Here is a 14,696-nt window from a genome sequence, read left to right on the forward strand (position 1 = left end):
TGTTCCTATCCATGAACATGCTCTGAGGCCGTCTGCTCCCCTAAAGATTTAAAGACTCAGAAATGCAAAGGGGGCAGTTCTATTCTGTCCCAGAGGGTCACTGTCAGTATAAACCAGCTCAATGGCAGTGACTTTAGTTTTTTTTTTTTCATTTTTGATGATTTTTATAGCAGCTCTTCTTGACTTGCCCTTATATATCAAATGCTTATAGTTATATAGTGACAGATGACTTACATCTTCTATTTTATACTTGCCTGTAGCTTATACAAATTCTACTTATATCACTTTTATAAAAGAGAGGCTAAGCTCAGAGTATGATTTTGAAATTCTCATTGTTACCACGAGATTGGGCGAGGTGTTTCTGCCTGTTCTTCCATGTGGATGTTTATGGCTTTTTAAAGTCCTCACACATCTCCCATGACCATTATCCCTCTGTTAGAGTTCATTTGTCAGTGTTTCCTTTCAAATTTTAAATTCCTTGAGAAGAGTGACTGAGCCACCCATCGCTATATTACCAACACCAAGCATAGTATCAGATATACAGCAAATATTTCATCAGTGAAGCATAATGATACTCGACTATAACTTGATCATTTCCTTCATTTGTGTTAAAGCTATATTGATGAATGTTTCTAATGACTATAGACTACAGGATTCTTGAACTTTCAGATAATTTGCTAATATGTGATAGAATGAATCAATAATATTCTTTTACATTAGAGTTTCCCCATCTATAAAGTAGGCAAACAAATAAAGCAAACAATCCCTCCCAGAATGGTCAAAATTGAGTAAAGAGCTGCTGGCAACTACTTAATACATTTTCTAGCCTATTGTATTAGTTATCAATTAGGTTAACTATTCATATTATCACCTGATCATTTAGTAGGAAGCATGAAGTGACTTCTCATGTCAGATGCACTCTGTGATGGAGAACAATTAGAAACCTCATTCATGAAATTGAAATTTTATTTAACCCTAACATGAAAGTCTAGGTGAAGTAATATGTTTAAGCTAGACAATCATACTGTCTGTATAGGGGAGTGGCCAGCAGCGGTTACATGTAAGTGGTAGAACTTTAGACCCGTGTTCATCAAACTGCACGTTTGGAAACAGAGAATGAGTTACCAGAATGTAAACCTAGATCCAACTTTCTCGACGAGGAAAGCATTGCTACACAAAGATTATTAGCTGAACTAAAAAAGAACAGCGAACAAACCATTTTTAAACACATGTAGAGGATTCCTAAATTTCAGAGGTGGAAGTAATCACTGTCTTTTTCTGACCTTTCATACGTCTTTATTATTTAACCCCTTCCATTTTCTGAAATAAACCCCATTGGTCACTTCATAGTAGAAAGATGATGCTTTTTGCTCCCGTAAATATTTATAGCCTCAGAAATCCACAGGGGGCAGTCCTGTTCTGTTCTATAGTGTGGTTGTAAGTCACAATAAATTCAGTGACAATGAGTTTGGTTTGGTTTTTGAGATCTTCCCCAAATTCCCTACTCCACCCAGTATTTTATAATTTTCTTGCTCAACCAACCAAAATTATTTTAACAAATGGAATTGTTGTGGTTACATGCCATCAATCCTATTGCAACTCACTCCTGTGATGGAGTAGAACTGATACCCCATTGGGTTTCTAGCCTATCATTTTATGGGGAGCAGATTGCCAGATATGTCTTCGGTGGAGTTGTTGGATGGGCTCAAACTACTGATTATTAAGATGACCACTGAGTGCTTAGCCATTGCTCGACCATGGCTTCTTAGTAATAGGGTAGATCGATGGCCATGTGCTCCTATCGCCTTGAGGTGTGGATTGTGAAGTCATGCTCATGGAAGTAGTCATTGGAACCATGGGTAGACGAGTGTGGAAGAACACCTAGTGGGGAGGTTTAATGAGAGAAATGGAAATCCAGAGATGATTTTCTTTTTAATGCAGTTGCAATTGCTGGAGGTCTAATCAGGAGGAACTGGAAAGGGGTAGCAGAGACTAGGGAAGCGTTAGGAAGATAACTTACTCACATAGAGTAGATTCTTACTCATAAGGGATCCTACAGGAAAGAGTAAAACTATCTCTTTGGGCTTCCAGGGCTGCAAATTTGGGGGGAGAGATTAGTATCGTTTTTCTTCCACAGAGTAGCTATGTGTTTGGGCCTCGGGCCTCGTGGTTATCAGCTCAATGTGCTGGCTGCTAGGTCAGTAGGGTACATGCTATAAAGTTCTAGGCAAGAAAGTGTCTAATAGAGGAAATACTGGTCTATAGCAGCTGCTTCAGGTATTACAGTATAGACCTTGCTCACAAACTTGATATTTTTCATTGGCATCATAAAATAGAAGCTAAATTCTTGTTCACATAAAAGTACAACCTGGATGTTCACAGTTGCTGGGTGATTTCTTTATAAAAGATTCTCCCGTTCGCGGCCCCTGCACCCCTTGAAACCTGCTGTTATTTATCGATAGAAAGAGACATGAACAAACCCTTGCTCTGACAGTGATTTATATCCCTCCTTACATATTCCACTGGAAAGAACTAAAATCGATGTAAAAAAAAACACACAACAAAATAAAGAAAACGAAATGACAAGACCATTTGCAGCCAAGTTGACTCCCACTCATGGTGACTGCAGGTGCTTCAGAGAAGAACCGCACACTAGAGCTTTCAAGGTCACCGTTTGGAAGACGATTGCACGAACTTTCTACAAAGGCACCTCTGGTCAAAGTCAAACTAGTGATCTTTTAATTAGTGTCTATGCGCCTAGCCATTGGGGCCACTAAGGGACTCTGGCAAGAGCTAGCTAGCCACAGTCACCTGGTGACGCGCAGTAGGCTAACTGGGACGGAAGCCGTATTGTGATGGTAGAGGATGTGTTGGGCTGGGTTATCCACAGAAACAAAACCAGGGACTCTCATATATGCATAAGAAGGGCCGTGACAGCAAGACATAATCCTATATCAAGAAGGCAGCCCAGCCTAGTCCAATTTAATTCCATATGTTCTATGTTACTTGGAGTACTTGTCAGACTCACATGGCAGCAGGTTGGTGACACAGAAAACTGAAGGGGGATGTAGGAAGGTCACAGGCTGGTGGGCGCAGAGTCATATGGATCTAAAGGCGGTGGTCACATAGCAGGGTACCAACAGCTCTTAGCGTTGGGCAGCCTACATAGGGCCACTCCTGGATCCAGGAAGAGTCCCAGCAAGCAGGAAGGCAAAGGGCCAGAGAAAAGGTGAAGTTCTGCAGAGAGGTGTGACCTGATGGACAGGTGGGGCTCCACCCCTACACATTCTCACAGGGCCACTTTGACATGAGATCTAACCATCACCAAGAGGAAATGGACTAAGGGAGGAGGTGGCAAGGCTAAGGATAGGCTCATGTTCCAAAAAGTTAGACAATTGAAGACAGTATAAAAGTAATGGATTGAAGAGGTCACAATATAAAAAGGGAGGTTTGAGTTTTACAGTTAAGGCGACCGAAGAATATAGAAGTGGAAATACTCACCAAAAAAAGAAAGAAAGAAAAATAGCTCTGTTAATATCGGGGCGGAGTGCTTTTGGAGGTGGTTCCACCAGGTCACACTGTTAACCAAGCTTTCTAGGTAAAGGTTCTGAAAAGATTGTGTAACAACGGACCCCAAAAAGACCTGATTTGTGGCAGACATGGGACCGGTTTTGCTAAGATGACGATGCACCTGCTCACAGACTTCTCAGTGTGCCAGTTTTTGGCCAAAAAATAGCATGCCTCTCTTGCCCCATGCATCTTACACTTGGCCTTGATCCGTGCAACTTCTTTGTTTCTGTGACTGAAGAAGGGCATGAAAGGACAGTCATTTGATGACATAGAAGAGGTGAAGGAAAAAATGAGGGAGGTCCCATCAGCCCTCCAAACAGATGAATATGGAAAATGTGTTCAAGTATGGAATTGCAAATTTGACAAATGTATTAAGTATAATGGAGAGAACTTTGAAGGCGATAAGGTTATTTTGAAAATAAATGAATGCATAGCTTTAAAATAATCCACTTTGGGGAGGGGTACCCCCTCATATCATAAGCCAACAGAAATGAAAATGAGGCACAGAAAGAAAACAGGTGCAAGGCTGGCAGTGGATCAGGAGACCAGCCAGTCTGTGGAATGATTGCAGGTCAATGAGGGAGGATGAAGATCTAGACCTCTGTGGGGTATGCCTAGAGGAAGACTTGGTGCTCACGACCACATCCTCCCCAGAATAGCAGCGAGGAAGGTGAGCTACTTAGGATGAAGAATTAGAAATGTAGGGTTGGGTTTCAGTGGCCTGGTGAAACTGGAATCCACAAAGGAGACCCAGAGGAAATAACCCCCGAGGAAAGGGCAAAGCAGAAGCTGGAGACACAGGATTTCTAAATCAAATGATCAGGCTTTGGGCCACCTTTCCTCCCATACAAGTCTTCTTCCATTGCCTCCCTCTCTGTGTCTTAGAAAAGGGATTTTGCCAGTTAGGACTAGAAGCAATTTACAGATCAACCCAGTAAATGACTGCAGGTAGCATCTCTTTCCTCCTTCCTGTCTTCCTTTCATTCGTTTTCAGGGATTAACACCGCAGGCTGGCAAGGGGACACAGGCAAGTGCATCTGTAAGCCACGGTCACACGAGACTACTGAAATGGATGAGTTGAGGGGGTTATTTTTACTGATTATTTTATGTTTCAAATGGTCTCTGGGTAAGGATCCTGGTAAATGTTTGTTCACAAATAGAGTATGAGTTCTGTGTGGGTGTTAATGCCATTTAAAAACTAGAATTACTTAAGATACATTATTAGTACAGAGGGTAGTAGTTATTTTTTCCCTCCCCAGATGAGAATACATACAAATAGAGTGAAGTCATTTTACTTAGTTGAATGGCAATGTTTTCAATTTTATGACTTTCCATAGACTGCAAGTTGTTATTTTCCAAAGTATATTTAAGAATGATTTTTTTTATTCTCTTCTTCCTAGGAAGCATTAGACCTATCCATTACCAAAGCCTCCTACCAGTTTAAACAAGATTTTAAGGTCTTAAAACTATAACTTTTTCTAGGCCAAGAAGCTAGTAATCTCCACCCAGAGGTATTTTATAACCCACTAAAATGACCTCAGCATGAGCCATATTTTATAGAAAAAAAATTCTGACTTCCTTTAAGCCTTTAGTTGAAATCTTTGTTCATTAATTAAATATAAAAAAGAATGATTCCTTTTCATGCATGCATGTACACATGCACACATGCACATACTCAAAAATACATCTTGAGGTATTTTTCTAGCCATATTTTCTGAGTCATATCAATTTAGAATAAAATACTGTGCTAAGAAGAAAATAAAAGTTATATTTTAATATAGAGATATATTTTTAAATAACATGCGAAAGCATTCAATACTCTGGAGTTAAAATGGAAGTGCATTTTAAAAGATTTTAATATCCATGCTCATTAATCTGTATACTATTTTATACAAAATAAATACAATTGCAACTGCACTTGAGAAGAGAAAATGTAAATGTAACTTAAAATTGATTTGGTTCTAGAATTCTCATCTCTAAGCATTGTCCCTGAAGAAACTTTATGAAAAATGTTTAAAAATATTCAAGAGCTAAGCTTAGATGAAATGTCTTATTATTTTTATAAAAATGAATAGTAAACTGGGTTTGTTTTATTACGCAAAGTCTGAAATGACTATGTCTGTATACATATATATATATATATATATATACATATGTATGTAAAATGGATTAAATTCCCATAAGCAATAAATGATCCTAAAATACCACAATCTAATGAAATTACCACCAGTTGGTTTATTACATTTTGTTTCTTGTACAGCTGATTTTTTTTAAAGCTAAAGAATAAAAATTACCAAATGTTTATAGACAGATGGTTTAAGCTTGATCAGATTAAATATCAACATGGAAATCAATTCAAGCTCTGAAAATTCCAAGAATGTTTTTAAAATTCTATAACGAGGCGACTTTGTAAGACACAGTAAGGCAGAGCACTCGTATTTCACCTGTCGGATTTATTCGGCAATTGACTTGTTAAGTGTCCCTCAAATAAGCTGTCTTGGAAAAGCTTGCCAAAGTACATCTCTGCAGCCAGTGGAAATGTATTGTTTGACAGTTGGGATTTGAAAAGTTTAGCTAGCTTCTTTTCCTTTAAAAACTAGCTATTTATTAGAACAAGATTTTCTAATGTTACAAGAGCAGAATAAATTCCAGATTGGTAGTTTCCATTTCCAGCTTCAGGATTTCTAATGTGCTGATGGATATTTATTGGTTGTTATGTAGCGTGATGGTGATGTACAATCACTGGGTGCGGCTGTTCTATGCACAGTCTGTCTCTGTGTTGCCCACTAAATGACTGGCTGGGAGCATCCCAATAAGGTGGAGAGAACTCTCGGCCTTTGCTGTTCTTCTGAACGCAAAAGCACCAAAGAAGCTGGAAGAGAGAATCACATGACCATCAAGATAAAAGACCCACCAGGGGAGTATATGGGAGATCCTGGTGTGAAAGGCAGAAGCAGCAGCAGAGGCGCCAGAGGCTGTAGTGCCAAGATCATGAGACAGAGCAGAATCTTCCCAGCGCAGTGAGCAAAGCTGAATGCCGTTGGACTGGAGGCTGGCTTGCAGATGGGGTATGTTTGGAACTTTTGTCAGTGTTAGAGAAGCTGTGTAAAACTTTCTGGAACAAGAAAAAGACTGAGGGACTGTGTGGCCAGGAGGCTGAGGACCAGAGAAAGATGTGCCTGCTGGCATGCCTGTGAGGAGGCACAGCTGTAGAAGAAAGGGCTGTATCCTTAATGTTTCCTGATTCTGACTTGGTAACCTGTTAACTTCTCAGTGAACGCAAACCGAAAACTCACTGCCAGGGAATAGTTGCTGATTCTTAGTGACCCTGTAAAGAGACTTGGACTGTCCCTAGGGGTTTGCAAGATAGGAACTCTTCACAGTAGTAGAAAGCCTCATCTTTCTCAAGCAGAGTGGCTGGTGGGTTGGAACTGCTGACCTCGTGGTTAGTATCCAATGCACAACCCACTGGGCAGCCACAGTTCCTTACATTTTCTAATAAATCCCCATGGATGTATCATCTGCGAGTTCTCTTTTATAATTTCAAAGGATGAAGGAATCCACCACAAAATTAGAATGCTGTGGGAGGGTTGGTTGATATCAGAATAGGGTTAACATGTACAGATTACTTCAGGATCTACCTACAAACATCAGAGCCAAGACATTCTGAGCATGCCCCGGGGGGCAGATTTTGATAGGTTATTTCCAATGCATAGCTAGATTTGTCTTTGCAGAGACATAGTCTCAGTTTAATTCACATCACCTTGGACCTACATTTCTACAAAAATAATGAGAGATTAATATCAGGTCTACCCAGCTGAGATGATGCACACCACCAAGTACGTCCACATTGCACTTTTGTCTGACCTAACCAGTTTGTCCCTGCCAGCTTATAGACCTTAACCAGCTATGTTACATAAAAAGATGTCTCCAAATTTTGATTCTGGATTTTTGGAAGATGTGATATCTTCCTAGGACCACTAGCACAAGGTTGTCTCCTGAGAGTTCTCTGTGGGATTTTGGAGGTGTCCCAGTGGAAGGTACCTTCTTCCTCATGGCCTAAGTAGAAGTCTTATCCATGATCCATTCCTCCTACTAAGCATCCTTTGCAAAACCCTGAACCACTAACCTAGTCTATTTAATTGTAGAAATGCTGGTGGCAAAATGATTAAGTCATCATCCATGATTCTAACACCCCCGTGGCTCCATGGAAGAAAACCCCTACCGATCTACTCCAGGAAGGATCATGGTCTTAGAAATCTGATGAGGGAATTCTAGGCTGTCAAACAGAGGTACTTTGAGTAGGAATTTATTGAACGTCACACAACAGCAATAATAGCATTTATTCCTTTCTAAGGAGTTCGCGTGGGGCCATGGGTAAGTGCTCAGCTGCTCACCGAAAGGTTGGTGGTGTGAGTCCACCAATGTATCTGTGGGAAAAAAACAAACACAGGAGCCGCAAAGATTACAGCCAAGGAACTCCCATGGGCAATATCACAGGGACTCTCTGCGAGTTGAAAATCAACATTGTGGCCCTGGACCAAAACAGTGACTTCTATTTGTCAAGTATTTTCATGTTGCTTCAATCATAAAATGTAATTCTTAATTGTAATATATTATATTAATTACCCCTGGAAAGGAGTTTTCAAAGTTGAGTGGCTCCCATTTTCTCTCACCCTCCACTTTATGGCGGTCACGGTTTCCAAAACACTAAATACAAAACTCGGCTGTAGTCAGGCTCCCTGTTTCCAAACGAATCCACTCAGGGGTGATAGTTTGTTCTTCATTTAAAAAATCCAGGATACCAATCTGTCACGTAATCGGCAGCAAACAACGAAGGCAGGTGCATGAAAAGACAGTTGCTGTCATGGGGAAATGTCACCTCCACCTATTTAAACTTCCAATTCGATATGTTTTTTCCTTCCAAATATTTCAGGGTGACAAGCAATTTCTAGCTTGTAAAATGTAACTTTCAGCTCAAGTAACAGCTTCTTAAAAGTTGTTTTGATCACCTGGACTTCAAAATATGGATCTCAGAGGAGAAAATTGCAATATAACACTTCCATTCTAAAGCCACACGTTTCTAATCTCACATATCTACTCAACTCCGACAAACAAACAAGCGGAAGACAATGCCTTGGAGCGTATGCATAGAATCCAAGTGAATCAATTAATAAATAACACTAAAGCAGTTTTTATATTTTGCCCAAGATATTGCCATTTGGCAGAGAACACACTTTTTGAATTAAAAAAAAAAAGAGAGAGAGAGACCCAAAAGAGACTTTAGAGCATGGTTCTCAACCTTCCTAATGCCGCAACTCTTAATAAAGTTCCTCCTGTTGGGGTGACCCCCAGCCATAAAATTATTTTGACTGCTGCATCATCACTGTCATTTTGCTACTGTTATGAATCAGGTGAACCCTGTGAAAGGGTCATTTGACCCCCCAAAGGGGTTACGACCCACAGATTGAGAACCACTGCTTTAGAGAATATAAATACCAGATTTTAAGATGACGTCTTGGGTTTAAATACAGATTCTCTTACCTATTATGGTGTAACAAATCACATCTAAGTTTAATGGCTTAAAGCAATAATAGTCACTTAGCTTATGAATCTCCAAGTGGGGTCAGGTTTGGCAGGGAAGGTTCGTGTCTTTTATGTGGTGTCACCTTGGCTGAGAGATGGATGAGTGACCTCTTAGATGGCTCACTTACATACCTGGTGAGTTGGTACTCATGCTAGATGGGAATGCAAAAGGGACAGAATGTTGGGCACCTTGGTTCCCTTCCCCAAGGATGTTCCACATAGCCTGGTCTTCTCATCAGCACAGGACTTGTGATTCATGGGCAAGCACTTCACAGAAGAGAGATATCTCACCTTTTATTACTTGGCTTTAGGAGCCAGAGAGTATTGTTTATATTCCAGTCTGCTCACCAGTCTGTTTCTAAGGCCAGTTCATCTTCAACCCACCCTCGAGAGGAAGAAAAATAGAGTCCATAAGTACATGGATGACGTGCCAGAGAATGTGTGGACATAGTTTAAATCCATCACAGCATCAATTGAAATAGTGTCAGAAATAAATGCTTGGCAAATTCTGAAGAGAAAATAAAATTTCTTCCTAGAAATACAACTTAAAAATATAATTTATTATCTACTCTGTGCTTTACACACATTTTAAGCAATCCTTATCAAAATTCTGTAGAGTAGATACAGGTGCAGAGGTCTGTACTCCTAGTGGGCAGTGGCTTGCCTAAGCTCATGTTAGTGGGAAGCGATAGACCCAATGATTATTTTAATGTGTTCACTTTCTGCTACCCTTGATAAAGTTTTAAGAAGGAAATGAGACTTGATAGTTGTATGAGATTTGGGAGCCCAGAGAAGAATTCTTTCTTTGGAGAATCATAGGATTAAATGTTCAGAGAAGCAGTAGATTATTTTCCCCAGAATCTGAGAGAATTCGATGTTTTTCTGGAACAGTTATGTGTGGCTATCAGAGGCAGGTATGGGGATGGGGATGAGCTACTCTCCCTTGGTAGCTCGAAGGTCTATTCAAAGAATACGGCAAATATATTTTCAGAGACACTTGTAGTGAGTGTACTCTCAGGAGGGGCAGCAAGGGGCAGAGATGGGCAGGATCAGGGAGTAGCTGGCTGCAAAGAACAAATGCAGGTACCTCTCTCCGGCACAAAGGTTGGACAAACAGGGTTTTAGCAAAGGCAGCACATCCATGGTGATTTCTACCTACTTGCTATTCAGTGCTGCTCTTTCTCCACAAATAGCCTCTGGTCTTTATGGCAAGATGGGTAGCCAGTCATGTGAAAACAGTTTTCCATGTTTACCTCTAAGGTGTGCTTGCTTACTCTCTTGAATGGAAAGAGTCATATCTGCCCATTTATATAAATTGTGGAGTATACAATTGGTTATCTGTTCTGTAAACCTTAACCTAATTCAAAATAAAAAGGTCAAAGAAAAGAAAAGAAAGAGTTTAATAAAAACTCATAGGACACTTGCTCCAAGGCATGCACTGGCCTGGATGCTTTCCCAATAAGGGGGCTCTCTAGTTACTATGGCTACATTCATACTTCTTACAGCACAGTTGTAAGTGTCAAAGAAGCTTTTTTGGTGGAATAAGGAAAGAGTAAATAAAAGTGAGGTGTCCATCTTTGAGACAGTTGCAAATGATTAAAAAAAATAACACCTTGGGTTTGAAAATGGCCATTTTCTTGAAAATTTCTCTAGCTTCTTGTGTTAGTCAGGGTTGACTAGATAAACAAATTCATAGGCACTCATGTGCGTAAGAGAGAGTTACATCAAAGAGTAATTGTATATTAAGAAAACATCCCAGCCCAATATAGATCAAGTCCATAAGTCCGATATTAGACTATATGTGCAATACCAATCTATAAATTCCTCTTCAGACTCAGGCAGCACATGCAATGATGTTGAATTCAGGAAGATCACAGGCCTGTGGGTGAAAAGTCTTGTGAACCTAGTGGTGGTGGAAACATCTCCAGTGCTCTGGCTGGCATCATGTGGCTTGTCATCAAGAAAGCGAAGAGAGTGTGTGTGTGTGTGTGTGTGTGTGTGTGTGTGTGTGTGTGTGTCCTGCCTCCAGGGAGGAAGATAGAAGTTCCCCGAATCCTGAGGAAAAGGCCATGCTCACACAGAGGCATTATTTGCTATGACCTGATTGACAGGCTAGACTCTACCCCTTCGCTCAAGTTGACAAGAGATTACATAACTGCCACACTTATACACAGCCATAGTTTCCCCTATTGAAAGTGATTGTTTAAAATAGAGAAAGTGTATTAAAATTGTGGCATCAAGACATTGAAACAATACAGAGTTAGATTGTGCGAATGAAAATGCAAGATAGGATGTGCTCCCGTCATGGAGGATAGCTTTGGGTGAGGAGCACACATTGACCTGTGCTGATATAGAGTTTTATTTCTCAATCAATAGGCCCCACTTTCTTTTCTCTTTTTTTGTAAAACTTTATTTTGCATGAGGTTAAGGCTTACGGAACTGATCATCAATTTTATACTCAACAAATTATATAAATTTCAGTTCATTCATTGTAGACCCTTCAATGTACCATCCCATTTTCTATTTCCTCTCTGTATTTCCTGCTTCCTCTCCTCCCTCTTTCCTTACCCTTGAGGCACTGTCCTTTGGTATATGCTGCCCTTTTTATCTCAAATGGCGGATAGTTAGAGCGCAGTGGTGAGCTCAGCTGCAGACCTGCAGGATTGATGAAGAGCCATAGTTTTGAAGGATTCCACCAGTCTCTATTGGATCCAGGAAACCTAGTGTTCTTAACAACTCATGGGTCTCTCTCTCCCTTCCTAAGTTTAGTCTACTGTTGGATAAACTGATAACACAACCCAACAACAACAATTTTTTTTCCTTCATGTCTTGGTTTTTAGCCTGTTCCCTGAGTAATTTGGGGCACTGATTCAGAAAATTGAATTGGATCGACCTCATCAGTTCTAGTTTCTTAGATAGGGTGGTGCTTCGCTATATGTTGTTATTTAGTTATACTAACTTATAAAATTTTCTATCCTAGTTTTAAATGTAAGAAGAATTCACACCCCCAAATTATAGGATAAGACAAAAATATAGGAAATAGTAAAAAAAGAAGTAGGTATGAAGGACTTCCAAGGGAAACAGTCCATGGACCCAGGGTAGCTAATTGGTTATGCATTGAGCTGCCAATCATAAGGTTGGTGCTGGAACCTGTGTTTAGTCAGGGTTGACTCAAGTGACAAATTCATGGACATGCATGTGTATAAGAGAGCACTTTTTGTCATGGAGCAATTGCATATTGAGAAAACATCCCCACCCGGATCAAGTCCATAAGTCTGATATTAGCCCATATGTCCTATACTAGTGCATAAATTCCACTTCAGATTCACACCGCACTCACAATGATGCCAAACCCAGGAAGATCACAGGTCAGTAGGTATAAAGTCTTGTGGATCCAGTGGCAGTAGAAGCATCTCAGCACTTGTGTGATGCATCTCCAGCTCTCTGAGTGTGGCTCCTCATCAGGAAGGTGAAGCAGAGAAAGTGTGGCCTGCTTCCCAGAGAAAGAGAAGAAGTTCCCAGAATCCTCATGAGAAGGCCACACCCACAAGGAAGCATTATCTGGCTGTGACCTGATTGACGTGCTGGACACCACCCTTTCATTCTTTTATCAAGTTGACATGAAATTGTGTAACTAACTACCACAGAACCCAGCAACCACTCTGCAGTCCTTAAGGGATTTAAAGGTTTGGAAACCCAAAGGGGCAGTCCATCTCTGTCCTATAGAGTCACTATGAGAGAATTGACTAGACAGCAGCCGGCTTCTCTTTGTGGTATGGGATAGATACAGAAACTATACGTTCTGGAAGTTCTGTGCAATAGATACAGAAACTATATGTTGCATGCTGCAAAGCTGGAGCACATCTGGAAAAGAGTGGAAAATAGAAAGGAACATGGAAAAGGCACATGTAGGAAAGGTGTGAAGACTTCAGAGCAATTTTAATAAATACCTTGAAGATCTAATGTTTTCTTTTTCAAATTCTTCAGTAAGCTTCCCAGAACACATTCTAATACATAGAAGTCCGTGGATAATTCATGTTAAATGTTTCAGAGGCGAGGTTCACGGCAATCTTCTTTATTAGAAAACTCTAACTTTTAAGAGTTTCTGTGCACAGGTGGAGAAATTATACCATCTTCTAACAAGATTGGAACAACTTAATTTTAATAAATGAGTTTGAACTCTGAGTTTGAACTCTGATAGTCATTTTGTGTTTCGGAAAATTTGGATCTCTATTTATTGTATTCACTACCAGTCTCTTGTGACTCATAGGGACACTGTAGGACTGAGTGGCACTCCTCCTCTAGACTCTGAGGCTGTAACTCTTTTTGGAAGCAGAAAGTTTGATCTTTCTTTCACAGAGTGGCTGGTGGGATTCAATGGTTGACTGGTTAGCAGTCAAGCACGTAATCCACTAGGCCATCCAGCTCCTTATTTATTGTACACTAACACAGATTGTGAGCCTCCTTTGAAGAAAATAAATTGGAACTGCCGGCTATTTGCTTCCTAATAAAGATGAAGTGATACTTGGGGGAAAATCCAAGTTAATATAATTTTTACTATTCACATATATCTTTGGATCAAAAGACACCAAGTGAAGTATAACTGGACCCAGATATTTAGTATAGCACAAGCTACTTTAAATAAAGTCAGGGTGCACTTCCTGTGTCTCAGGCTGGCCAACGGTACATTAAAATATGCTAATTCTCCATGGGCAAGCAGAGTTGAAGTGTGGTGTACGGCATGTGTTCCGTATCTCAAAACTAGAGCTGATCGAGGATGACCGTGCCATTGAACGGGAATCCGCAGGCCAAAGAAACCCAGAACAAGGCTAGCATTTGAGGAGCCAGATGCACGTTGGCCAGTGTAATTGAAGAATAAATAGGTTTTGAAATAATGAAGTGGTTTTGAGGGGTGGGAATGGCTGGAGGTGTTGCTGGTAAAGGCACTCCACTAAGGTTTTACCATCCCTGGTTCGAACACCGCCTTATCAGTGAACGTTCATGTTTTCTCATTCTTTTTGCTCAAATTTTTCTTTTTTCCCTTGTACACAATACCTGGTTTTCAATTTGTTAAATGTCTTACGTATACCTGATTCCTCACAGAGATATCCCTACTATTGCACTCAAGTGAAGAGTAGGGGGTGGCTTGGTTTTTCTCTGAATGATATACGAATTATTCCAATGAGTATATATTGAAGCAAAATTAAATGAAAATTAAATATCAATCCAAAAATTTACCTTAAATTTAATTTAGCATTTATGTGCCCCAATAATTTATTGACAACTCCATATATTTTCATTTTACACTGCAAATGTTACAGAAAAAATAACATAGTGTCATCTAAAGAACAAACAGTCAAAACAGGTTGCTAAATTTTGGTTTCTCCAAAAGCCTAAACTTTTTCTAGTTCGGGCCACCTATGAATGGATGAATCCCAAGTGAGGGTTCACCTTCAGTTTCTAGGTATGACAGAACAGGTGCATACTGTTCTTCTTTATCCTTGTTGAATGCAGAAAGATGAGGTTTTCTACTCCTGTGT

Source organism: Tenrec ecaudatus, chromosome 13 (assembly GCF_050624435.1).
Source record: "Tenrec ecaudatus isolate mTenEca1 chromosome 13, mTenEca1.hap1, whole genome shotgun sequence".
NCBI classification, from domain to species: domain Eukaryota; kingdom Metazoa; phylum Chordata; class Mammalia; order Afrosoricida; family Tenrecidae; genus Tenrec; species Tenrec ecaudatus.